At 40.2% G+C, this 25,875-nt stretch overlaps 1 protein-coding gene across 1 annotated transcript in view; it reads right to left on the bottom strand.

Annotated features, from left to right (window-relative positions):
- Nucleotides 1-24,917, bottom strand: part of ASPN (asporin) — a 217,261-nt gene extending 192,344 nt beyond the window's left edge. The window contains exon 1 of the mRNA XM_085624886.1: nt 24,669-24,917. The gene's annotated coding sequence lies outside the window, so the exon portion shown is untranslated. The remainder of the gene's footprint in view (nt 1-24,668) is intronic.
- Between the last annotated feature and the right edge of the window lie 958 nt (nt 24,918-25,875).

Raw genomic sequence — 25,875 nt, forward strand, 5'->3', positions numbered from 1 at the left:
CGTTTTGATTTATCCCTAGTGCTGGAACATAAGGATTGCATAATTGATTTATCTTAATCATCTCAATCTGCCTCTATTCCCTCTCCTTATGCAGTTACTGCATGCATCATGTTTAATTTAAAAGTTTTTTCTTGCAGGCCTGGATCTCAACTGTTGCGTTAAACATAATCTGAGAAGTTACTTACTTTTTGAATTTTTAAGCACTCAGTGGTTCTACAAGTTCTCTTTTGGATTGACTATTATTGTACTAACCTCTTCAGTGGGTTCATATGGGAGAAGCCAGCGCTCAAGATGTACAGTTTTTCCACTTGTCTGTATCTGAATGCCAAGGGATCTGAGCTCACCATTTATGGTGCCTGAACCACTGCACCCTCCTTTGGTCCATCGACTTTGCCCATTACGATTGTATGTGAAGGAGTTCTTAGAAAGGCCTAATCCACATGAATTTGTCACAGTTGCCTTTTTCAGTAGAAATAACTATGACACAGGATGCGGTGAGAAAGGTGGAGCAACAATATCTGCTTCTAGCACACTATACAACGTTCTCTCTGTTTTGAGCTCAGATCTGTATTAGAAGGACTATCCTTACCTGGCCAATACACTGAAAACATTTTCCTGGCTGGGACATCAGGATTGAAGCTGTGTGTGCTCTGAAATCTGTAGCTTTAGTATGGCTCAGTCTAAATGTATCTTCTCTTTGGGGTGGGTAACCTAAATGCACCCATTTAGAGAGCCAAGAGGGCCTGCATACTTACGAGCTAACACTTATATTGCACTGGCCCAAGATTCTGACCCAATGACAACCAAATACATTATGAAGTGAATGCCCTGCTTTGTTACTAGTCCTCTTCATCCCAAGCTGTTGTGCAGAGGTTGACTACAAGAAAAGAAGCAACCATTAAATTAAAATCAAATGAAGGTCAGAGATTTTGTAGATGAAAGGAATCTGTATAGCTAATTCCCCAAGTAGGTCTGCTCTTGGCAGAGGTAGTGCTCTGCATTTTAGATAGCCTGCTACTAGCTGGGTGTTAAGCATTCATTTAGCTCACTAGGCTCCTGGAATTTCAAAAAGGCTCATCTCACAGAGATACTCTGAGAGTACTGGGGTGTTTATGGGCTAAGTAATCTATACCTGGGATCTCATGAATGTGGCAGATGTACCACGATTTAAGGGTAGTTTGGGGCATGGATCAAATAGGTACTAGTGCATGGCAACATGAGTAACACTATAAGAAGTCACACCTTTCAAATGAGCCATTGATGGCCTCACCAAAGGAGTGCAGCTTTGCTGACAGTCTTAAATAGTAATAAGTTCAAGACACCTTTTGGTATATGCGGAGATCTCCAGTTTTCGACAGATCAGAAAACCAGCTAATGAACTTAGAGCTTCAACTAACTGACTACCAGTTTCCTAAAGATAGGCCTACATTCTCTCAGTTGTGATGAGCAACATCAAATGTCTGAGTTACAGATATGACATATGTTCTGTTTCGTGTAAAATAACTTAACCCCAATTTGAGCCTGCTCCTAAATGGATTCAAATGCTTCTTCTGTTTTTATTGGGTCCAGTATTCAACTTTGGCATATATTGCACAATTCTACACTCTATGTCCATGTGAGAGAAGTAAAGAAATCGGCTTTCAGGGGGAAGACGTGGAGGACATTCATTGTTGAACCAACGTTTCCTCAATTCCTAGTATGAGCTACGCCCAAATGCTCTCATGTTTTCTGCATGCTTTTATGAGCCTTTTACCTCATGTTTTTGGTTAATGGTTAATTTTTCCTCGAGAATTGTCTTTTTATAGGAATTCGTTAACTTTTATACAAATTTATATTCTCCAGATGCACAACCATTGTAATCAGGTCTGATCAAATACTTTCAAACCATTGCTTCCCCTCCCTCACATCATATTGGTTTTGATCCACTAGGATATCTCAGAAATCATTAATGCAGTTTCTATACCAGGCAGAGGGAAAGCCCCTGGACCTAATGGCTTTACTATTGACTTATATATCCATTTTGCAAAACTTCTCCTTCCCAGCCTTTTATTTTTATTTAACTCATTCATCATTAGCAGTATTTATCAAGGCTCCTTCAAGGAAGCAATGATCTGCTTAATTCAAAAAGATAATAAAGATCTATCACTGTGTAAGAATTACTGTTCCATCTCTTTAGCCAATACTGATTCCAACATTTTTGCACAGATTTTGGCATTGCGCTTTGACCCTATTCTAGCTCATCTCATAGGCCCTGATCAGTCCAGTTTTGTCGATCGGCCTCTGGCAAAGCTCGAGTCATTTTCATTGTCCTAAGCAAGACCTCTACATTAGATCATCCTATTGTTGCTATTGCTTTGGACACAGAAAAAGCTTTTTGTGTGATTGGTTGGGATCTTATGTTTCAGGCATTAAAATCGATTGGTTTCCCACCCAAATTGATTGCTTTAATTTCCTTCTTGTACACAGGCCCTAAAGCTGCAACTTGTGTTAATGGTATGCTCTCAGTCTATTTTCCTTTGTTCGGATGGGTACGCAAAGGTTGTCCATTATAACATCTTTTGTTTATTATTGCACATGAACCAGTTGTGATGAGCAACATCAAATGTCTGAGTTACAGATATAAAAATGGGTGGTGAGCGCACTCGCTTTTAGTTGTTAAGCTGATTTTTTAGCGGTATGCGTGCAAAATTGCCATATGCTTGCGCAGCACGTGTAATAAATAAGGGGGGTGGCCTAGTATGAAAGTAACTAGGGCTACAATATGCACTGCTGTGTGGTTCTTTCAAACATTTAATTATTTTTTCATCAATTAACAATGGTCATATACATTTTTTAAATGAGAATTTCGATGGTTGTTGAATATACATAATCATTCAATATATGTACATTTATGCTCAATCGTCAAACAATAATTGCAATACAAATTACAATACATGTACCCAATGCATTTCGGGACATTTTTAGTCCCTTCATCAGGGGTAAACTGTAAAAAGAAAAGGAGAAAATATCAAAATCTTATACATTGCGTGATCAGTAAATGGTAGTGTGAACTTAAAGTAGGGTATACGATACCTTTTTAGTGTTCGCTAATGAGCGTATTCATTTTCTAAAAAATAGTGTGAGAAGTAGAAATTGAGAAAAACTCATCTCTCTAATTTAGTTCAATTCAAACGCGCATTAGAATCCCTAATTCATACCTGGTCGGTTGTATATGGTTCTGTATGAAATGATGTGGCACAATCTCAGGTCTGTGAAGATAATAACTAAGTTTTAGACATACTGTGTGTAAAGTCATTGATGGAAAACACTTGGAAGTAAGAACGAAGCTCACCTTAATTAAAAACGTGCAAATAGTATGAGAACCGTAGGGCTTTGCAAGAACCGAGATCAGAAATGAGTCGACCGTTGTCTTTTAAGCGTCTGAAATATAAAGAAGAAACCGTGCGCTTCAGCTGAAATCGAGGTTTTAAACCCGTTTCGAAACATAAAAGAAACCGGGGGGGTTTGCTTACCGGATCGACGGAGCAGAGAAACGTTGTACGCATCCACGAGTGCTTTCAGTCGCAGTGTGCTGACTGCTCAGTTACCAGGAAGTTAAACGTCACGCCGTAGGCGTAGACATTGAAGAAAGACTCAGGGCTTGTTAGCAACGAAGATACGAAGTCGTAATCATTTGTGTGAAATTGATGTTCTACACTAATAGACGTATAATTTTTAAAAAAACGAGGGTAGGCTAATTTTAAAAAAAGATTGAAACGTGTGAGTATTCCGAGTTTATGCTAAAGATGAGAATCGAAGTGTAACAAGATAATCCAGTGTTAACGGAGGCTTCTCAATAAAGTTGTGTGCCGAAAAAAAATTTTTTCTTCATAAACAGAAGCTAAATAAGAAAGATTTCTGTTTCTCTGTGCTGCGGTGTGCACTATGAGTGTTCTGCCCTGTGATTGAAGAATTTTTACACATTATATCAACATCTTTCTGTGAAATACATGAATGATATTCATATTTGCATGAATCTAACATCTTTAACACAAGTATATAACTCATAGTGCACACCGCAGCACAGAGAAACAGAAATCTTTCTTATTTAGCTTCTGTTTATGAAGAAAAAATTTTTTTTTTCGGCACACAACTTTATTGAGAAGCCTCCGTTAACACTGGATTATCTTGTTACACTTCGATTCTCATCTTTAGCATAAACTCGGAATACTCACACGTTTCAATCTTTTTTTAAAATTAGCCTACCCTCGTTTTTTTAAAAATTATACGTCTATTAGTGTAGAACATCAATTTCACACAAATGATTACGACTTCGTATCTTCGTTGCTAACAAGCCCTGAGTCTTTCTTCAATGTCTACGCCTACGGCGTGACGTTTAACTTCCTGGTAACTGAGCAGTCAGCACACTGCGACTGAAAGCACTCGTGGATGCGTACAACGTTTCTCTGCTCCGTCGATCCGGTAAGCAAACCCCCCCGGTTTCTTTTATGTTTCGAAACGGGTTTAAAACCTCGATTTCAGCTGAAGCGCACGGTTTCTTCTTTATATTTCAGACGCTTAAAAGACAACGGTCGACTCATTTCTGATCTCGGTTCTTGCAAAGCCCTACGGTTCTCATACTATTTGCACGTTTTTAATTAAGGTGAGCTTCGTTCTTACTTCCAAGTGTTTTCCATCAATGACTTTACACACAGTATGTCTAAAACTTAGTTATTATCTTCACAGACCTGAGATTGTGCCACATCATTTCATACAGAACCATATACAACCGACCAGGTATGAATTAGGGATTCTAATGCGCGTTTGAATTGAACTAAATTAGAGAGATGAGTTTTTCTCAATTTCTACTTCTCACACTATTTTTTAGAAAATGAATACGCTCATTAGCGAACACTAAAAAGGTATCGTATACCCTACTTTAAGTTCACACTACCATTTACTGATCACGCAATGTATAAGATTTTGATATTTTCTCCTTTTCTTTTTACAGTTTACCCCTGATGAAGGGACTAAAAATGTCCCGAAATGCATTGGGTACATGTATTGTAATTTGTATTGCAATTATTGTTTGACGATTGAGCATAAATGTACATATATTGAATGATTATGTATATTCAACAACCATCGAAATTCTCATTTAAAAAATGTATATGACCATTGTTAATTGATGAAAAAATAATTAAATGTTTGAAAGAACCACACAGCAGTGCATATTGTAGCCCTAGTTACTTTCATACTAGGCCACCCCCCTTATGAGTTACAGATATGACATATGTTCTGTTTCGTGTAAAATAACTTAACCCCAATTTGAGCCTGCTCCTAAATGGATTCAAATGCTTCTTCTGTTTTTATTGGGTCCAGTATTCAACTTTGGCATATATTGCACAATTCTACACTCTATGTGCATGTGAGAGAAGTAAAGAAATCGGCTTTCAGGGGGAAGATGTGGAGGACATTCATTGTTGAACCGACGTTTCAGGCATTGTGGCATTCTGGAACTGCCATATAGGCCAGCTTGAAAGGGCCAGTGTGTCTGCTTCTTTTAGGCTTATGCACCGAGATGAGACCAAAAAAACAGCCCACATACTGACCTTTTTAAACTAAACCATCGGGCAGGGCCAGACTGCCAGACCACCTGAAATGGTAGCGCAACACTGTGGACATTCTGTGTGAACCACTCATTGAGTCCAAGATCTTGCTTCCAGTGGTATAGTTAGAAGCTCTCATACAGGCCTAAATCATGCCTCAAGGCTAGTTGAAATGATTTATTGAGTCTATGACAGACATACTCCTTAGCCAGTGTAAAACTGCCAAACTGGCAAATCACTTGGTACAAAATGTGTGGGATGGCTGAGCAATAAACAAAAGAAGTCCCACTCCTTAGTGTATGTAAATGCCACTGGACCATAATCAAACTATAATAAAAACGAAGAACAAGTGGCACGTTCATGACACTTTAAGACATCCCTTAGAGAAACCTCTTTTTGCCCTTCAAAAAAGGTTGGAATCTTAGGTATAAGTAGCTCCACACCTAGATACCAAATTAAAGCAAGCATTCCCTTTCTTTATTTAGAGCCATTTTGCTCCCAAAAAGCATTTTGAATGCAGCAATTGTCTAGCCTGTCAAGCCACTAAAACATATGGAATTTGTTTTCGGCAACTACAAGATAAAATGTATTTTGTTCACCCAATAAATAAATGCTAGTGCCCTTGCGGGTTGATCTATATCTAAAAAGCAACATAGCAGGTATGCAACCATGAGGAGCTTGGTCTCAACACCAACCAAGATGGCAGTGCCGCATTGAGCTCCTAATGACACAGGAGCCTTCAGCACTCATTAGACCGCTTGACCTAGTAGAGGGACTACCATGCATCTCATCTTGAAGTACTGGTGAGTAGCTGGAGCCATTTTCAGGCACCATTATCACCTCTTTCGTGTGTAGCCATCCCCGGGGGATTCTGCTGCAAGTGAGAGGTCATGCCCACCATTTTGGAAAGGTCCGGGTGCGTTTCTTCACAGAACAATATATTTGGAGCTGTGGCGCTCCCTTAATGATGCCATCAGTATACGCTGCATTCAGGAGGATTATTCAGCATAGCCCCTGCTGATTATTTATTTCTTAAGCTCTTCAGATAAATAGCAAGTAGTTAGATATTTTTTTCTTGTGTGCCAGCTTGTTGCCTCAATACCGCGTTTCCCTTTGTTTTCTTCAGCTGGTTTCTGGACCATTTTTTGGACTATCAATTCCTAGTATGAGCTACGCCCAAATGCTCTCATGTTTTCTGCATGCTTTTATGAGCCTTTTACCTCATGTTTTTGGTTAATGGTTAATTTTTCCTCGAGAATTGTCTTTTTATAGGACAGTAATTGACATTTTGTTTCAACACTTTATGCATTCATAATACACTTAGTCATAGTACCCAGATTACATGTATTCAACTTGTAACTAATACCTCAGTTGTATTTCTTCTCAAATCTTTTCCTCATGCGCTTATAGAAAGCCAGTAGTTTCCAGGAACTTCCCTCCTTTTTCTCTTGCCCTTTTATTATATATGGGGAACATCAGAAACCTCAAGCTTTCTGGTAAGATATGTATGGCGCTACGTCTCAGCAGTCTGAGTCTCAATCAGGTACCATTCCTAAGGCTTCCTTTTTAAGTGAAATGTCGTTAGGACCAAATAAAAGATCTAAAAAAGATCCTCCATCACCAGGATATGGATGTGATTCTTGAAGAAATCCATGTGTTAAAACCCATCATGGAAGAGACTACCAAAATGTTGCAACATTTGGACAATAAATGATCTTCTTTAGAATCGCGAGTTTTAATGGTAGTACAAAAAACAGAAAGTCTTCAGCTTTCAACATCACGTATTTCTCAAATGGAGTCAGTAATCTTTTTCCTCAAAAAACACACAGAGGATCTTAATAATTGAAATCACAGGAACAACTTGTGCAGGTATGGACTTACTGAAAACACTGTGGGCTCTGATTCGACTGTCTACTTCCAGGCTTTTCTGACAAAGATTCTTGATATGCATACTACCACCCCTCTAAACATACAAAGGGCACATAGACTTGGTCCCAAAGGTTCTGCAATAACACAAGGAGTTGTATTATTCTTCCTGCAGTATACAGATAAACAATTTTTCTGGGCCGGTCACAGACTGTTTTTCTCTCAGGGTGTGGCCAAAGTTCCTGCAGACCGCCGGAAACAATTTCTAGATATGCATCCTCAGTAAAGAGCTATGAATGCTGGATTTTGGTCTAATTCACCCTTGCCAGGGAAAAAACAACCACTTGCGAGTATCCAGCTGCAAGTAAGAGATTTCTCCAGCAACACGGAGCAGAAGATATGGACATTTCAAAGATTACTTACATGTCATCTTATTTCTTTTGCCTGTTTCCTTTTTAATAATAATTAAGTAATAGTTTCTCTTTTGTCTAATTGTTATAATGTTTTTTTCTCTCACTAATTCAATTTATGTCTTTTTACTTATGATATAAGTATATGTCTTCATGTCTTGTTCCTGTAAGGTCTCACCTTTATGTGGTGTCTTCATTTCAGTCAAGGCTGCCCTGCCTTCCTTTTGGAGTTCGAGTGTTATCACAGCCATCTTCCATTGCCACCCTCCTCCGCATTTTTATGTTTTGTATGTATTTACTTCAGTCACCATTTGTATGACTTGTACTGTCTTTTTGTTTTCTATTTTACTATTCCCTTACTGATGTTTCTTTCTATGGTTCCACTCTGTCTTTTCTTCTTCCCCGTCTCCTGTCCTATCACTCCTTTCTCCCTTCCTTTCCTTATTAAGCAAAACTCTTATCGTCCCCAATATTTGATTCATTTATTTCTTAATCTTGCTACTGTGGACACATTGATTGTGCATCCTACTGTTCTAGTAATTAATGTCGGGATACCACATGGAATATTAAAGGGTTAGGCAACTCTATCAAGAAGTACAGGGTGTTATCCCATTTAGTCAAAAAGAAATATATATTTTCTTCAATAATTACTCTTTTCTGAACTCGAGGCTGCCAAGTTAAAAAGATGCTGAGTAGGTAAAGTGTTTCCTTCCCGAGCTCGGGGTAAGAAAAATGGAGTACTGATTCTATTCCACAAAACGTTAAGTTACAGTTGTTAACCAAGCATCTGATTCTGAAGGTAGATGGATCATTGTTAAACTTCTTGTTGATAATGTACCTTTACTTATTTTTAATGTATATGGCCTAGTTTATGTTGACAATTTTGGACCAACATTTCTGATAAAATGCCTTTATGTGATGCGTATATTATATTTGGTGGTCACTGCAATCAAATTCATGATCCTATACTGGATAGAAATTCAAAGTTCAAGTTTATCTACACTAAAATACACTCACAATTCAAATCCACCATCCAGCATAAATCATTAGTTGATATTTGGTGGTTATGCCACCTGGATCTCCTGACCCTTTTCATTTGGCCCGCACCACTCATAATCCTGCAGATACTATCTGTTTCTCAGTAAATCATTGGCCCAACATGTCCTTCAGTCTGAGATAGGATATATTTTGATATTAGACCATGCACCAGTATAAACAGACCTTGACCTTATACCTTTTTCACCACATGCAAGTAGATGGCGCTTTAACAAATTGCTACCTTTGGATACCAAATTCATGCCCAAATTTGAAGCTTTTGCTTCTGAATTTTTGGTTATTAACACTTCACCAAATTCTCCTTTTGCAATGGTTTGGGATTCCTTTAAAGCAGCAGCAAGAGGTTTTATAATAAATGTTGTCTCGGAAAATAAAAAATCTATGGAAGTCCAATCCAACCAATTACTTGACACAATAAAAAAATAAGAAAATACCTACTATCACTCTAAAAAGTAGACCTCCCTAAAAATTTGTATTGATGCCAAACTCACCATTAATAGATTAACCAGGAGTTCCACTTCATCTTACCTACTGTAGAACAGTGCACGTTATTATGGAGGCCAAAATAAAATGGGAAAATTGCTTGCAAACTATTTAAAAATCAGAAGAGGTAGAACCAGAGAAAATCTTTGCCAATCAGTACAGGGAATACTTTCTTTAAGGATAAGGACATCTTAAAGGAATTCGTTAACTTTTATACAAATTTATATTCTCCAGATGCACAACCATTGTAATCAGGTCTGATCAAATACTTTCAAACCATTGCTTCCCCTCCCTCACATCATATTGGTTTTGATCCACTAGGATAGATATTTCACTCTCAGAAATCATTAATGCAGTTTCTATACCAGGCAGAGGGAAAGCCCCTGGACCTAATGGCTTTACTATTGACTTATATATCCATTTTGCAAAACTTCTCCTTCCCAGCCTTTTATTTTTATTTAACTCATTCATCATTAGCAGTATTTATCAAGGCTCCTTCAAGGAAGCAATGATCTGCTTAATTCAAAAAGATAATAAAGATCTATCACTGTGTAAGAATTACTGTTCCATCTCTTTAGCCAATACTGATTCCAACATTTTTGCACAGATTTTGGTATTGCGCTTTGACCCTATTCTAGCTCATCTCATAGGCCCTGATCAGTCCAGTTTTGTCGATCGGCCTCTGGCAAAGCTCGAGTCATTTTCATTGTCCTAAGCAAGACCTCTACATTAGATCATCCTATTGTTGCTATTGCTTTGGACACAGAAAAAGCTTTTGGTGTGATTGGTTGGGATCTTATGTTTCAGGCATTAAAATCGATTGGTTTCCCACCCAAATTGATTGCTTTAATTTCCTTCTTGTACACAGGCCCTAAAGCTGCAACTTGTGTTAATGGTATGCTCTCAGACTATTTTCCTTTGTTCGGATGGGTACGCAAAGGTTGTCCATTATAACGTCTTTTGTTTATTATTGCACATGAACCAGTTGTGACCAAAATCCGACATGATGCACATTTTTTAGGTTTTCAAATTGGATCTCATCAAATTAAAATTCCAGTTTATGCTGATGATTTTCTTCGATATTGCTCCAACCTTACAGCTTCCCTTCCTCCTTTCCTCCAATAAGTTACCACTTTTTCCCTCTTATCAGGATATCGGCTTAATACTAATAAATGTGAGGTATTACCTTTAAATGTTTTATGTAATAAGCAACTTTTTGAACACACTGGTTTTGCTTGGCAACCTTCCAAAATAAAATATCTGGGATTATGGTTTCCACAGACAATAAAATAAACTTTCACATTTAAATATTTAATTTTGATTACATTATCTAAATACTAAATGATAATATTGCTTGCTTACACCCACCCTTTCTTTCCAGTTGGGGCAGAATCGATTCTATTAAAATGATGCTTACTCCCTTGATATTATATGTTATTGCTATGATTCTTGTTCACATCGGAAGTTATTATTTTAAGAAAATAGACTCTCTCTTATCAACATTTCTCTGGAAAGACAAATCGCCTTGTACAGCTTTATCTTCATTAAGAAAGGATAAATCTAATGGAGGTCTTAAGTTCCCGGATTTAAAAAAATATCATTACTCTTTCTCTATAAAACAAGCTGCCCAATGACTCTCCTACTAGCTCTCCTTACACCCACCTTTGTGGCTACAGTTAGAGAAATTTCTTATTGCCCCTTTTGATTATAAGGAAATTCTTGCTTTCACAACAAATATTTTTCAATCATGCTTTCCAACTATTTCCCATTCTTATAAACTCTTATCACCTCTTCTACCGTCATCATACCCCTCGGTTGTTACCTATCAACAACAACCCATTTGGCATAATAAATTATTACGCATTAAGAATTGTTCTATTTATTGGAAGACTTGGCAAGCCAAAGGTTTCTCTTGGATATAGCAACTTCTTACAAATGGCCAACTTTTGTCCTTCTCTGATATACAAACAAAATTCTCTCTCTAGCCACATCCAGAACACAGTATGCATTTTTATGCTCCTACCATAACCAATATGCTTCCAAATTGCCATCTACATCCTCCCTCCCTCCATAGTATTTTCATTGAATGCACCTCTGTGTTGCTACTAAGGTACTAAAACCCATTTGAGGTATCCAAGTGCTGTAGGTACCTTGAAAGGCAGGCTATGGATGAGAGAATGTACAAGATTAGGAAGTGGCTCAGTGAGTAATAAGTAAAGTTACTTTAAGATGTTTCTGCTTCCCTGAAATATTTGTCTGAGAAGATAAATATACCCTGTCTATCAAGGGTGTTGTAGATATGATATGGTGATACACCTATGTCCATCAGACAGGCCAGCTGTCAAATAACTTTATTCACACCCATCTTCCTGTCCTCTTTAGCCATTGATATCAAAGGGCATGGGTTATCATTACTTCTTGCATGCTGGTGGTACAGTTAGGGGGATTCCAAAATGTTTGCTTTGAAGCTGTACTTATCACTCCAATGCAATAAGGAAATAGAACCACCAGCGATGGACATCTCAATTTCTATGATGCTAAACATGGTGGGCTCTCAAGAAAAACCCACTTGAAAGGTTTGTCAGTAAGTCCCTAGATCCAAAAGTGTCCTTAACCATCAACAAATCTATTTTTAGATGGAATGGCACAGCAAGGTCTTATAGATCTCACCAATGGTTAAGAAGAGTTAGTCAGCTCAACTTGAGCATTGAGGGATTTAACAGATGTATTCCAAATATTTACATAATAATAATGTTAAATTACATTTTCTCTCACATCTACAGATGACGATTAGTCTGAGATATACTAACAATACAACAAAATATAGATACTCTGTTCATTTACTTCTGTGGCCTGACTGTTCCTCCTGAAGCTTGAGCAATGAACTGGACAACAACCTCAGATTTTGTCCATCTAGTTCGAGAAAGGATTTTGAAGAATATGACTGTTTAGTTTAAAAAAAACTCTGTTTAAAAAATGCATGTTTCTTAATCTTTTTGATTTATGAGTTACTTGAAGTTAGATATTTAGTTCTAATATTATTTCATTTTTGTAGTTTTATATAGTACACACTTGGTCAAAGGTTATTAGAAAACTCTGCATGAGCCCCAGATTACATTAGACAAGTCCAGATTATTATTTTAGGCACGGGGAGGTTAAATGATTTGCCCAGAATCACAGGATATTAAGGCGATGTTGGGACTTGAACAGGTTCTCCAGATCCAAAGTTGGCAAATGTGGCTTTAAGGTCACATATCCTCCCATAATAATACTAATATATTATAATTCTCAACATTACTCTTTGTTGGTGTACATTTTTGGACAAAATAATGCATTGCTTCTTCTCACTCTTTGTGTTGCGTCATTCCTCTCCTCTTACATGTCAGTCCCCGTCAAGCTTTTTTCTTTATTGTAGTATTTTTTTAATTAGATCCTCCAATGTCTCCTTTTCCTTCCCTAGCTCTTACCACTCTTTAGCATCTACTTCCCCTCCACCCCATTGAACCATTGCTCCCCTTCCACTCCCGGTCATGTATTTAAAAAAAATAATGATTACCATTTTATTTTCCATAAAAAGTGCTTCATAATGCATTTAATGATTTTTTTGTTTACTTCTCCAAGATTGGCATCTGTCATCCTGGAATATAAAAAAAAAAGATGCCTATACGCCCATGCGTCATTCAGCATAGGAATGCACACGTTGCTTTGCAGGCGACATCACACTGGTGTCCTTTTGCGTGCACATGCGCTTGCCATGAGGCTTGCAATCGCATGCATTGTGATGCATAGTGTCCATTTTGTACAGGGTTTCATTTGATAACAACCCCATTCCAAGACTGACAGACATGCATATGCATGCATTTTGATGCATGAGTTCAGAAACTGGTCCAAAGTAAACAATGATTGCCAATGGCAATAGCTCTGCTAATAATAGACAAAACTGTTGGCTTTGCCAGTGATTGTATATAATTTCCCCTGCATTTGGATGTAGGACACCTAATAAATGACTGAGAAACGTTGTTCTATATACAGGGAGTACTTATTCCAAGTATGCATTCAAGGCATCCATCACCAGTTGGTTAGTCTGTTGCATTTTAGAATGGTACAGAATACGTAGGCATACTCCAGGGCTATCAGACATCTTTGGGAAAGCGCTAATCCCCAAGCCTGAGTGTCAGGACTGATTCACAGTTTGGTCAGATGATACTGCAGAATGTAGAGATATTATTGAATACTTCAGCTACCCTGCCATTTGTATGAAATTGACAACAAGGTTATATTATTCACCTGTTAAAGCAACCTATATGAAATTTTCCTAAGTCCCCTACATAAATGCAGATTTATACATCTCATCTGGTCTGATTGATTTAAGACAACATGACGCTGGATAGTTGATGTTATAGAACTGCTGGCTAAGGCCCATTGGCGGCAGATGGGGGCTTGGCCAGGGTTCATGAGAGGCCATACATTGATATATTTGACGCATTCTCTGGAACTATCTGTAATATGGGAGTATTTCGATATATCTCTTTAAGGTAACAATGGTACGTTTCAGAAGTTTAACTGAGAGTGGGAATAAACTCGCTGGTTTTAATGAGGATTTAAAAAAACACACACACATTTCAAAACAGGCCAAGAACTGAATTGAAAAGGATAGTGTCTACAATAAGGAAAGTTAAAAAATATTAAGAATGCATTGACTAGAAATGGGGACTTGTACAAAAATGCAATAATAACCCAACAGGGGTTAAAATAGAAGTATATGGTAACATAGTTTTGAGACGTAAAGAACGTCTGACAAAAATATCGTTTACAAAAATATCTACTATAGGATTTAATAAGAGAAAATCCACACTCATTGAAGCAATATTTTTTAAACAACTTTTAGGCACATAATATCTATGTCAGACAATATTTATTTTATTCTGACATCCAACGGAACAACGAGAAACAATTTTCACTTAATCTGGGGTTTGATCTTGGAAATAAAGAATATTACAGGATCTCATTAAAGTTTATAGTATTAGGAAACGTTTCAAACACATTTCGGAACTTTTTCAGTGGAACAAGTAGTACAGCATGTCACACATGCAACACATTCAAAGGCCACATCCCCAACCTTGTCTTCTCCAAATCACCAACAATTCAATGCAAACCATACATACCCCTGGGCTGTAACAACCTCTTTGCCATCCCTAACTCCTTGCTCAGCTTTGTAGCAACAAACTGAAGGCAACATACAAGAGAAGACCAAATCTTCAGTCCCTTCAAATACATCTCCATAGACTAGCTAATGCTTGAATTCATCTTTCATCCTATCAACTCCAAGTCCAAAGCTAACACCCTTCTAAACAGTTTCAACATTTTTGGGGAAAGCTATATGACCATCAATGCCCAAATTACAACCCACAAGTGAAAGCCAAAGCCTTCAGCATCCTGGTAACCTGGTATCCTGGTGCTCTACAGACCTTGTTGACAATAAACAATCCATCCACAGAAGTAAAGAAAATTTAAGAAAAGAGAACTCACAAAGACTTCTTATTACTGAAATCCCTCCTTGCAACACATAGAAAGCACATCATGTCTACCAAAGCAAAGTACTGTACCAACACCATCAATGTTGCCACCAACAGAAGCAGAATGTTCTTCAAGACAATCAAGCACTGCATCAATCCCCTGCCTGTCCCAACTATCCTCACTCCACAGAAAAGAGCTATGCCATCAACTTCTTTAGTGAAAAGATACAGACACTTCAACAGCACATTAACAACGCCAAGCTTGCTTCAATTCTTACATTCACTGTTTCCTATAGAATCCCGCAATGATTAACCTTCAAAGGCCTATCTCTCCCAGATCTCGCTGACATACTAGTCTACTTCCAAGCCACTTCTTATGAAGATGATGTCTTACCATCTTCCTTACACAAAGCTTTCTCTGGGGGACACTCTTTTACCAATACTTACCACTGCCAGTACCTCCCTTACTCTAGGCATCTTCCCAGGAGCTCTGCAGACAGGCAGATCCTGCCAATCCAAATGAAACCTACACTAGACCCGGATGACCTAACCATCTACCAGCCTATCACTCACCTACCATTCATGTGCAAGATCATTAAAAAAGCACTCTATGTTCAACTCCAAGATCACATCAGTGCTAACCATAACCTGCATGACTAACAGTTTGGCTTCAGATCATGCTGCAGCAAGAAGACTGCTTCCTTGCACATTATAGATGATGACCTCTTAACCACAAATGAAGATGACCACTGCCGTCTTTACTCTCGCCTGTCCTTGACACAGTTGAACATCACTTTCTCATATGCACCCTAGGGACTTGAATGGGATTTTACAGCAATGCCGTTCACTGGTTCTCCTCCAACATTTTCCGATGACATCAGTTAGTTGAGATGAGCACTTTCATGACACAAAAGAGCCTTATCAACTGTCTCCTGTCAACTTCAACCTTTACCGTGAGCCACTTGATGCTCTACTCACACATAACATCAAGTATAACCAATATCCCAATGGCACACAACTCTACTTACTTTGGACATCCAATGCCTCAAACACTGCTTGCCCATAATCCAGATCGGGCTGTCAAGTGCCTACCTGAAGCTCAAACCAACCAAGGCAGAATACCTGTATTTTTCAAGAACAGCATACAAGATACAGCCAAGTCACTTGGATTCAACCTAGACACCAACCCCACCTGCAAAGATCACATTGGGAAAAAAAGACGGCCTGATATGAGCTCTCTCTTTTAAAGAAACTTAAACCGTTTCTTCAAGAAAGGAGATTCAGAAATGCTGTTCAAGCCCTCATACCTTAGGGGCATCCTTCATTTCTCACCACGTCTCATCCAGAGCCTGAATAAATATGATCACACCACCCCCATACTGATGGAACTCCATTAGCTCCCCTTGACAGCCTGAATCATTTTCAAAACCAGCTGCATCATTTACAAAGCCATTTGAAACAGCACCCCTGCTTATCTTGGAGACTAGTTGTTCTATGCATACCTGCAGCCAGGACACCATTTGGGTGCAGGCTAAGAAGTGTAAAAAATTTAAAACAAGGCAATAGGCCTTTTCCGCCTATGCATCCAGAAACTGGAACAACATTCAAGTATCCATCAGGATCATCCCAAAGCAGCTTCAATTTAGGAATGAGCTGAAGACTCGCCTTTTTAAGAAACACTACATCACAATGCAGTAACCGTCCACAACCCAGCTTCAGCTCCTATCACTCATTGACTTTCTGCTCGTTTTTGACCATGTACAATGCTTTGATACCATTGGACTAGATTCGGCTACAGAAATACCATATAGATGGCATTTTTAAGTTGCCAACTTTTTATTTGAGGACCTTTACTCTAGCAGGAGCTAAAAAATGCTGGTGCCTGATGAGACCTTAATCTGCAGCTTCGCTTGGTATGGTTCTCTGTGATACACCTTGTGGTTGTAGAAAATACACTGAGTGGCATTACTGAAGATTGAGTCAGGAAATAAGTTGCTTAGATTGATGCAGAAGCGAATTTTGGTCAATTGTTTATTGAACAAAGAAATGCATTTGAGTAGTTCCTGCCTACAATGGCCTGCACTGAACTCACTGACGTGTTCTTGGCTAATTCTTGCAATTCATGTGGATATTAATAATGCCAATGAATATACAATGAGGATTTCGGTTCAGAATGTCGTTTGTCAACAGTTGTCTCGGAGGCGTTAATACCTACTGCAACCATTTTCTGAACCACATCCACTCGTGATAAAAAACGATGAATTAAAACTACAGTTTTCATCAGGCTGACATACATAAAACAAATTTTCTTTAAATAATAAAATCCCATACTGCAGTTTTCCCTGAACTACAACTACCAAGACGCTATGGGGTAATGGCGCTGTTACATGCAAGCAGTGCACTCCTACCCACTTTCAATGATAAAAGGCTCTTGTGAGCTGCCCCCAAGCTGACGAGCTTTGGAACGCCTGCATGCTATGAGCGGGATTATACCTGAGAAAATTGGCAGCATGTCCAGCAACCCGTTAATATTCTCTACTGATGAGGGAGGAATCCCGAAACACTGGTGTCTAGAGGTACAATTAGAAAGACGGCCTTAGCTGAAAAATAATATGAACTTTGTGTGAATAACTGAACTACAACTACAAGATGCTATGGGGTAATGGCGCTGTTACATGCAAGAAGTGCGCTCCTACCCACTTTCACTGCAGTTTTCCCTAGGACCTGCAGCAATTTTTTCTAACAGTTGTCTCTCTTAGTTTCTTGGCCAGCGCATAGCCTGCTAGGTACATGACTTCTAATGATAACCAATGATTTTGACTTAATAAAACTTCACCACCACCCCAAATAGGGAGTCCTTAGGACTTCAACAATTGGTGAAGGGAACTACACACCAGGCGGGGCACATACTAGATGGTCTGTTTACCAATAACTCAGACATCTTTGTACAGGATATTCTTCCTCTCACCTGGTCAGATCACAGGGCCATTATCTTTGGGATCCATACACGGCACGCTAACCCTCCCCATTCCAGGCCACGAACTAGGTTAGGGACCCGTGCTTGGAAAAATGCGGATATCCATCAGATGGCAGATATCCTGACACTATCCTTTCCTATGGGGATAGCCAATCCTGTCTTCTCAGCCTCCGACTTCCAAGACTGGATTCGGAATGCTGCTGATCAGGTGGCGCCGGAGAAGTTTACGCGACCTAACAGATTATCCCCTTCGGTGGTTTGGTATACCGAAGAGCTTAGGCTCCACCGACAACATTGCAGGAACTTAGAAAGGCGCTGGAGGAAATTTTACTGCCCCATAGCCAAGCATTCCTACAAAGACGCCCTGACAATATACAAAAAGGCTATCATTGCCCGAAAAAGTGCATTTTTTTCGGCTCAAATCGAGAATGCCAGCAACTCTGCTAGAGAACTGTTTTCAGTGGTCACCACTCTGTCCACCCCCTCTACGGGACCTGGGGTCGAACCCTCTCAGTCTCTCTGTAATGCTCTGTCCAGCTTTTTCACAACTAAGGTAGCAGATATATACTCATCCTTTGCAGGGAACGCAGAGACAAGATCCAGAGTCTGCAGTGGTGTAGAACCTGCCACCGATCATGATCCCTTCTCTTCCTTTGCTCCCATTACGCAAGATCAAATCAGCAGACTTATCTTTACTACCAAGTCTGGTTCCCCCTTAGACCCCTGCCCTCCTTCAGTGATGGCTAACCTTAGCGAGGTGATCTCTTATCCACTTATGAAAATCTGTGACACCGCATTTCAAACTGGTCACTATCCAGATCTTTGGAAGAAGGCCGTGATCAAACCTCTCCTAAAGAAACCCTCCCTGGACCCCACAGCTCTGGCCAGCTATAGACCAATAGCGTGTCTCCCCTTTCCTGCCAAAATATGCGAATCTCTGATGAATAAACAACTCTCAGAGTTCATCGATACTCACCAACTTCTCGACGAAACGCAGTTTGGCTTCAGGAAAGGTCATGGAACTGAGACCGCTTTAATAAAAGCTTCAGATGAGATTAGAGCCATTATGGACCAGGGAGGTGCGGCTGTCCTGATTCTGCTGGATTTGTCAGCAGCCTTTGACACGGTCGACCATGATATTCTGGTCGACCGTGTCACAGCCCTGGGGATAAACGGTATGGCTAGAAATCTCATCTCATCTTTTCTTGCCTACCGTACCCAGACAGTGAAGTTGGGTAACTTCTATTCTCCTGTCTCTGCACTCCCCTGTGGAGTCCCACAGGGCTCCTCGCTAAGTCCAACGCTATTTAATATCTATGTAGCAGACTTAGCGAGGGTAATAAAGGCCCATGGGCTGCGACTTACATCCTACGCAGATGACACCCAACTGGTTCTGGCAATACACAAGGACGGCCCAGCGGTGGCAGCTAATTTCCAAAGCGCCATGCTTGCTGTCAGTACCTGGATGTCCTCCAACTGTCTGAGGCTTAATTCGGACAAAACCGAGGTCATGACCTTTGGTAATCTCTCCCCGGTTTGGTCTTCTGCCTGGTGGCCTGACCAGCTGGGCTCTCCTCCTGTCCCAGTTGATAAGGCCAGAAACCTGGGAGTCATTTTTGACAGCAAGCTGTCATTCAACCTTCATGTCAACAAGGTTGTGTCATCTGCGTTCTTTATTTTAAAGAAAATTAGGAAAATACTGCCTTACCTTCCCACCTCAGCTGGGAAGACCCTGGTCTCTACACTAGTGTTTTCCAAAATCGATTATGGGAACGCCCTCTTCCTTAATACTCAGAAACTCGTTCTATCTAAGTTGCAGTCCATACAAAATGCTGCTGCAAGAATTCTTCTTGACATCCCCCGCCGCCAGCCAACTACTCCAGCCATTCGTCACCTGCATTGGCTAAGAGTAGAGGGCCGCATTAAATTCAAGGCCCTCTGCATTGCCTATAAGGCAGTGCATGGCGTCGGTCCAAAGTTTCTGATTGAAGCATTCCAGTTGTACAGCCCCAAGAGACAGCTGAGATCCGCCAACTCCTGCCTGCTTCCGTTACCTCGCACGAGAACGGCAACCTGGGGAGACAGGCGCTTCCTGGTTGCCACACCTAAACTCTGGAACCTTTTGCCACTCACCATAAAAACTGCCCCCAATTTGATAAGCTTTCGTAGGCTCTTAAAGACATGGCTGTTCAATCAGTAATCCTGCGGTTTGGTCTCTCGTTTTTGTCACATGCGCCGAGACACCTTCGGGTATTTGTTTGCGCAATAAAAATCGCGAAATAAATAAATAAATAAATCAATGATAGAGGCTTTAGTTCCACACAGTTACCCAACTTCCAGCTGCGACATTCGACAACAAGGGTAAATTAAATAAATAAATAAATTTCCCTCATCGTTGTCTGTTGAAATCCACACCCCATCGCTCTTACATGCACAGGCCATGGCTGTCAACTTCTCTTTCCCCAGGGTTCTACTTCATTTCTAACAGGCTGCCACATAATTTCTAACAGATATACCTGACACATAACTCCTCAAAACACTGTAAAACTGGTTGAACCACTTCTTTTGAACACCACAAAGGACATGCTCATCATGCCCTAGATGCCTTCTTCCTAAAATGTACAAGGATTCTTGTGGGGTGGATGATCGTAGTTCCCCAAGAAGAGCCGGAATTAATGGGCCATAGGTGGCACCTGTGTCGTGAAAAAGTTTCTGATTCATATGGACTTCAAGACAGCAAAATAAAATGTAATCAGCAATTTCCCTGAAATAGGTAAGTAAACGGTGAGCTTCATTTATTTTCCCAAAATTGCCTTCCTTTAAACTAGTAGCTTACCTACCTGGAGGGAGCGTTGGAGCTGCTGCATATACTTTTGGCAATAGAAATGCCTCTTTGCCCATCCTCCTTTCGCAAGTCAAGATGAGAAGTCTGTGTAATTGTTGTAAGATTCGGGTAGGGGATACTGCTCCTATTGTTTCTGGTAAGAATTTATTTTTATTTTCATTTGTTTTACAGCCATTCCCCCCGTGCTTCCTTGGGTAGGGCAGCTTTCTAAAAATCAGACTTTACATTTATCATGTATTTAACCAATTTTCTGGGGAAAATATGTACTGTTGGTGAATATTTAAGTGGTCCATTTGAGCCCATACAGCAACAGATCAATGCATGGATTCTGTGAATTCACTTCAATCAGTTTATTAGAGTCCATATTCTTCCCACAGCAGACGCCATGGTGTGGAGCACTCGTATCAACTGAGAAAATACCTTAGCAATTTGGTACAGGCCATCCACTAACCACAAAAAAAGAAGTTACATTCTTTAAAACTGACATACTCACCCTACAGACCACACACTTCCACAAAACGTTATCGGTAAACAGCCATTAGTACACAACGTTTACTCCGCATACCATTACAACGCAAGCGTAACAATGCATGCGCTGTAACAACGCATAGCCTTTACTACGCATGTTACTACATCGCATCCACTGTTACAACGCAAGCGTTGTAATGCGATCCACATGGTTGTGAGGAAACTGAGGCTCTTACGTTTCCTCACAATGACTTGCACCGAGCACCGCCCCTCTGACGACGCTGGACGGAGAAGAGAGGAACCACGAGGAGAGAGAGATAAGAGGGGCTGTGTAGTTTTAAGGGGTTTAGGGTAGGTGGTGGGTCGTGCAGGGGGTCGTCTTTTAGGATTAAGGGTAGTGTTGTGTTTGAGTAGTGTTTTTGGGTTTAGGGTAGTGTCGTGGGTCATGCAGGGTAGTGTTTGTGTGTAGGGACAGGAGTGGGGGTCGGGGGGAGGGTTGTGCAAGGGGTAGTGTTTTAGGGATTAGGGTAGTGTTGTGGTGTTTGTGTAGTGTAGGATAGTGTTTTAGGGTTTAGAGTAGTGTTGGGGCATTGTGCAGGGTAGTGTTGGAGTGTAGGGATAGGACTGGGGGTGGGGGAAGGTTGTGCAGGGGTAGTGTTTTAGGGTTTTGGGAAGTGTTGTGGTGTTTGTGTAGTGTAGGGTAGTGTTTTAGGGTTTAGGGTAGTGTCAGGTGGGTCGTGCAGGTAGTGTTAGAGTGTAGGGACAGGACTGGGGGGTGGGGGAGGTCCTGCAGGGGGTAGTGCTTTAGTGTTTAGGGTAGTGTAGTGGTGTTTGAGTAGTTTAGGGTAGTGATTTAGGGTCTATGGTAGTGTCGGGGGGTTCGTGCAGGGTAGTGTTTGCTTGTAGGGACAGGTCTGGGGGAAGGGGTAGTGTCGTGGTGGGGTAGTGTGTTCTGTAGGGTAGTGTATTTGGATGTAGAATTTAGCATAGTGTAGGAGTGTTTTTTAATACAACAAATGCGTGGAAAAAGTATACGGGGTAAAGGGATCCGTTGTAATGACATTTTAAAAGCATTTGAAGGAACTTGCTATCTAATGGTATGCATAGAAAAAAATTGTGTTGTAATGGTACTTGCGAACAAATAATTTTGTGGTAAAAGTATGCGTTGTTTTGCATTGCGGTGTATCGACATATATTCGACGAAATCAGGCTCCTATCTACTATGGAAACATTTAGGAGATGTATGCATTATGTTACAGAAAGGTGCTGCATTGCCACACGAATAGGAAGATTCTGCACTATGCAATTGGTAATTGACATTAAGAGCGATAGCAACATGCTGAAGGTAGCAATAGTGGGCACGCGTTTAGACTGTGCTCTTTGTGATGGGATTTAATCGTTCATGTTTGCAAATGTGGATAACAGATGTAGGTGTGGTCAACCATATCCACAAACGCAACCAGTTCTGTGTTGAAAGAAGGGGGACTCAGTGCCAGGTATGCCTTTGGATCCTGGTAATTTTCCAATGAAAGTGGCAACACCGGTAATTGTTGTGAAACCTTATGTTGAAGCAAAGCGTATTTGGTAATTATGACACTTTGCTCATTACACAGACTGACAAGTCAAGAGAATGAAAAAAGTGCTCTTCTGAAACGTGTTCATTCAAGTCATACTATCAGTGATATACATTAAATATGTATCTTGTACTGAATTCCATAGGTATCACAGTTTGCTATGTGTCTGCGTTTTCCATGAAGGTCAATGTTTTTTAAGGAAACACAATTTATGCAAATGTAATGTTCGATGCATTCGAAATCCTTTCGCCTGTCCAACTTGTTGTAGTGTGTGTCAATGTTACAATTAATCGAATTGCCTATAATTCATTCATCCATTCTAATTCTTTTTTTAAATGTGCTTTTTTTATCATCTTCAATGTAAAATAGTTTAATCCACTCGGAAATGACAATCTGAGCTTCTAAGGTGAATTGGACCTCCAACTGCTCTCTTCAGCCACGACCTAAGAACAACACTAGCTTTATGGCTTCCACCCAACCATCATTTTCGTGCTCCTGTATCGCAACCAGCCAGCTGCAGTGCTTAGAAGAGGAAGTGCAGCGGCATGAGCGCTATATGGAAGCTCAGCATAAAATTAAATAAATGCAAATGCAGTATCCGCAGTGCAGAGAGTACCCCAGAGAGGGAAACTTGTTCAAGCAGCAGACTTCTCACCTCCTTTGAACCCCTGCTTTGGGCATTTTAAATCAATGAGCTTAAAAATGCACTTGATTGTAAAAAAATATCACGTGCTTGTTGCAGGAACATTACGTCCCTGTACATCTTTGCCCGGAAAGCTAAATACTCACCACCCAGCATTTCTTTTGGCATGTATCTAATTAAAATGTGTAACGCGCTGTTGCTCTGGCCCATCCTTGCTGCGAAATCTTACATCTCCAATTACGTCTAAAATTAGAAATCTAAACAGCAAGCGCTGCTTCTTTAAAATATATTGCACACGTCTGGAGGGGGCATTCACATCCGAAGGGGCTAGGTGTGATATCTCACTCAAAAGTGAGAGCGGAGGCTTGAGGGCAGAGCACTCCAATTGGATTAGAAAAGTGCTTGCTGTGCTGTGTACCTTTTTGTGTCTGCCTCGGAGCTCCAAGGGTCGCCAGTGTGAAGTATTCATGGTTATGTCTTGGCAGTCACAGTCTACTGTGCAGACTGCAGTGTGAAAATAACATCATTCAACTGCTGATTGCCATGCTTAATGAGTTCTGACAACTTTAAGTTGTAGAAGAAATCTTAAGTCCTGTAATGATGAAAACCTGATTCCAGAATGAATATTTTTTCTTTCTACGTTTGTAAATATAGTCAATGGAAAAGTGGGTAACATAGAAATGAATCAATGAGGGTATGACGCGCAGCGTGGCTGCCCTTTCTTTCAGTCTATTGAACTTCACCAGTCAATGCAGAAGCAGAATAAATTCAACAGCTAGGTTAAAATAAAGTTTTAAAATGAGGGTCAACTTAGTCGCTGGTAATTGCAAAATAATTTATAAAAAAGCGGCTTCACACTCATTGTAGTGTCTTAAACAAAGGAGTAAACGTTTCCATCGTCTACTCAGTAACCCCTTAGAACTATGTTTCAGGGCTGAATTTAATCTCTGCAAAATGGATAAAAATGTAAAAATGAATCCTGTTCAAATTAAAATAGATTCGATTGATTGAAATAATCACATGCAAGAGCTAGCAAAATGACTGAAATACTCACATGTAGGGACAGGCACATTTGAAGGAAAATTGCGATAAATATTGTGGAAATTAGAGATACAAGTGAGGGAGATTTAGCAAATAAAATGTGCTATAATTAAATAAATAAAAACAGCTAATATCAGGTTTTGCAAGAGTTTGTTGGCCAGTTATTGGCACTAAAAAAAGTTATGAAACTCATTAACATACCTTACAGCTCAGACGAATCCGCTCAACTGTTGCTATCCACCTCAGAGATTTTGTTCCAAGATGCTGCAGCAAAATAAAATTGTCAGCCCTGCTCTGAGAGGCAAAAAGCGCTTCCCAGCGGAGAAGTGCCTGACCCTGCTGCTGTCAGTGCCGAGGACACACGAGTAAACTGCTCTTCGGATTATCCCCTTTTAGAAATGAAGTCAGACATTACAAAGACTTGTTACGGCTCATGTGGTTTTCATCACTGGCTGTATCACAGCCAAAACCTCAAGCCTAGCTGCAGCCGTCTAGGAGGAAACCTTTCCAAAGCTGGTATTTAATAACAAGTGACACCTGGCCATTCAGAGAGCAGGGAAGCGAGTCTGATGGGCGAGGAAACCAGTCCAGAAAAATGTGTGCATTTTACTGTAGCAAGTTATCCTCTCGGGACTCAGTTTGATTAGGGTCCAGTGTACACTTTGTCTGCCTCATGGAACTCTGGAGGGATGCTGATCAGAGTGAACCGCGCATTCTTCCACAAGAAAAGATTTGGAGTGTTGACAGTAAAAGTCCAAGATGAGTTATTCACCCTAATTCAACGTTACATTCATAAGGTTTTTCTGCAGTTGTATTTTATTGGCACAGAGGCGTAACATTTGACCTAGCAGTGCTGCAAATGGGAGGAGGTAAACAGGGGTCAAGAGGACAATTCGCTTTTGCCCTGATTACAAGTTAGTCAGAGTGGGATCCCCACTTGACCTTTTGTGCCAGCACCCAGTTTTCCAGGATGCGGGACACCGGACCTGATTTTACTGGCTAGAAAATCCATCCTGCCAAATCTCATTAGGCTCTGGCTGCTGCATCAGCTAAACCTTCATTCCCCAGTTCTGGTCTTCATTTGACACAACTTGACTTCTCTTTCCCTTCCCTACCCTTTCGAGCAAGCCAAGGTGAAATTATCATTGCACTAGTGAAATTTGTGTCATTTCAAGTTACACTTGCTATGCGAAGTTTCTGAATTTACACCATTACGCCATGTTGTGAAATTACTCCATCGTTCATTGCAAAAAATGATGCGAATATGCATTTCACACAAAATGATACCGCTAAAATAAACCACTAAGTAATGGATTCCACAGGTCATTGACTCAGGGAGATCACTGGGATTAATTCTTGACAAGAACCTCAACATGCAGAAGCACATCAGTGCCGCCACCAAAGGGGC

This window comes from Triturus cristatus, chromosome 9 (assembly GCF_964204655.1).
Source record: "Triturus cristatus chromosome 9, aTriCri1.1, whole genome shotgun sequence".
NCBI lineage: Eukaryota > Metazoa > Chordata > Amphibia > Caudata > Salamandridae > Triturus > Triturus cristatus.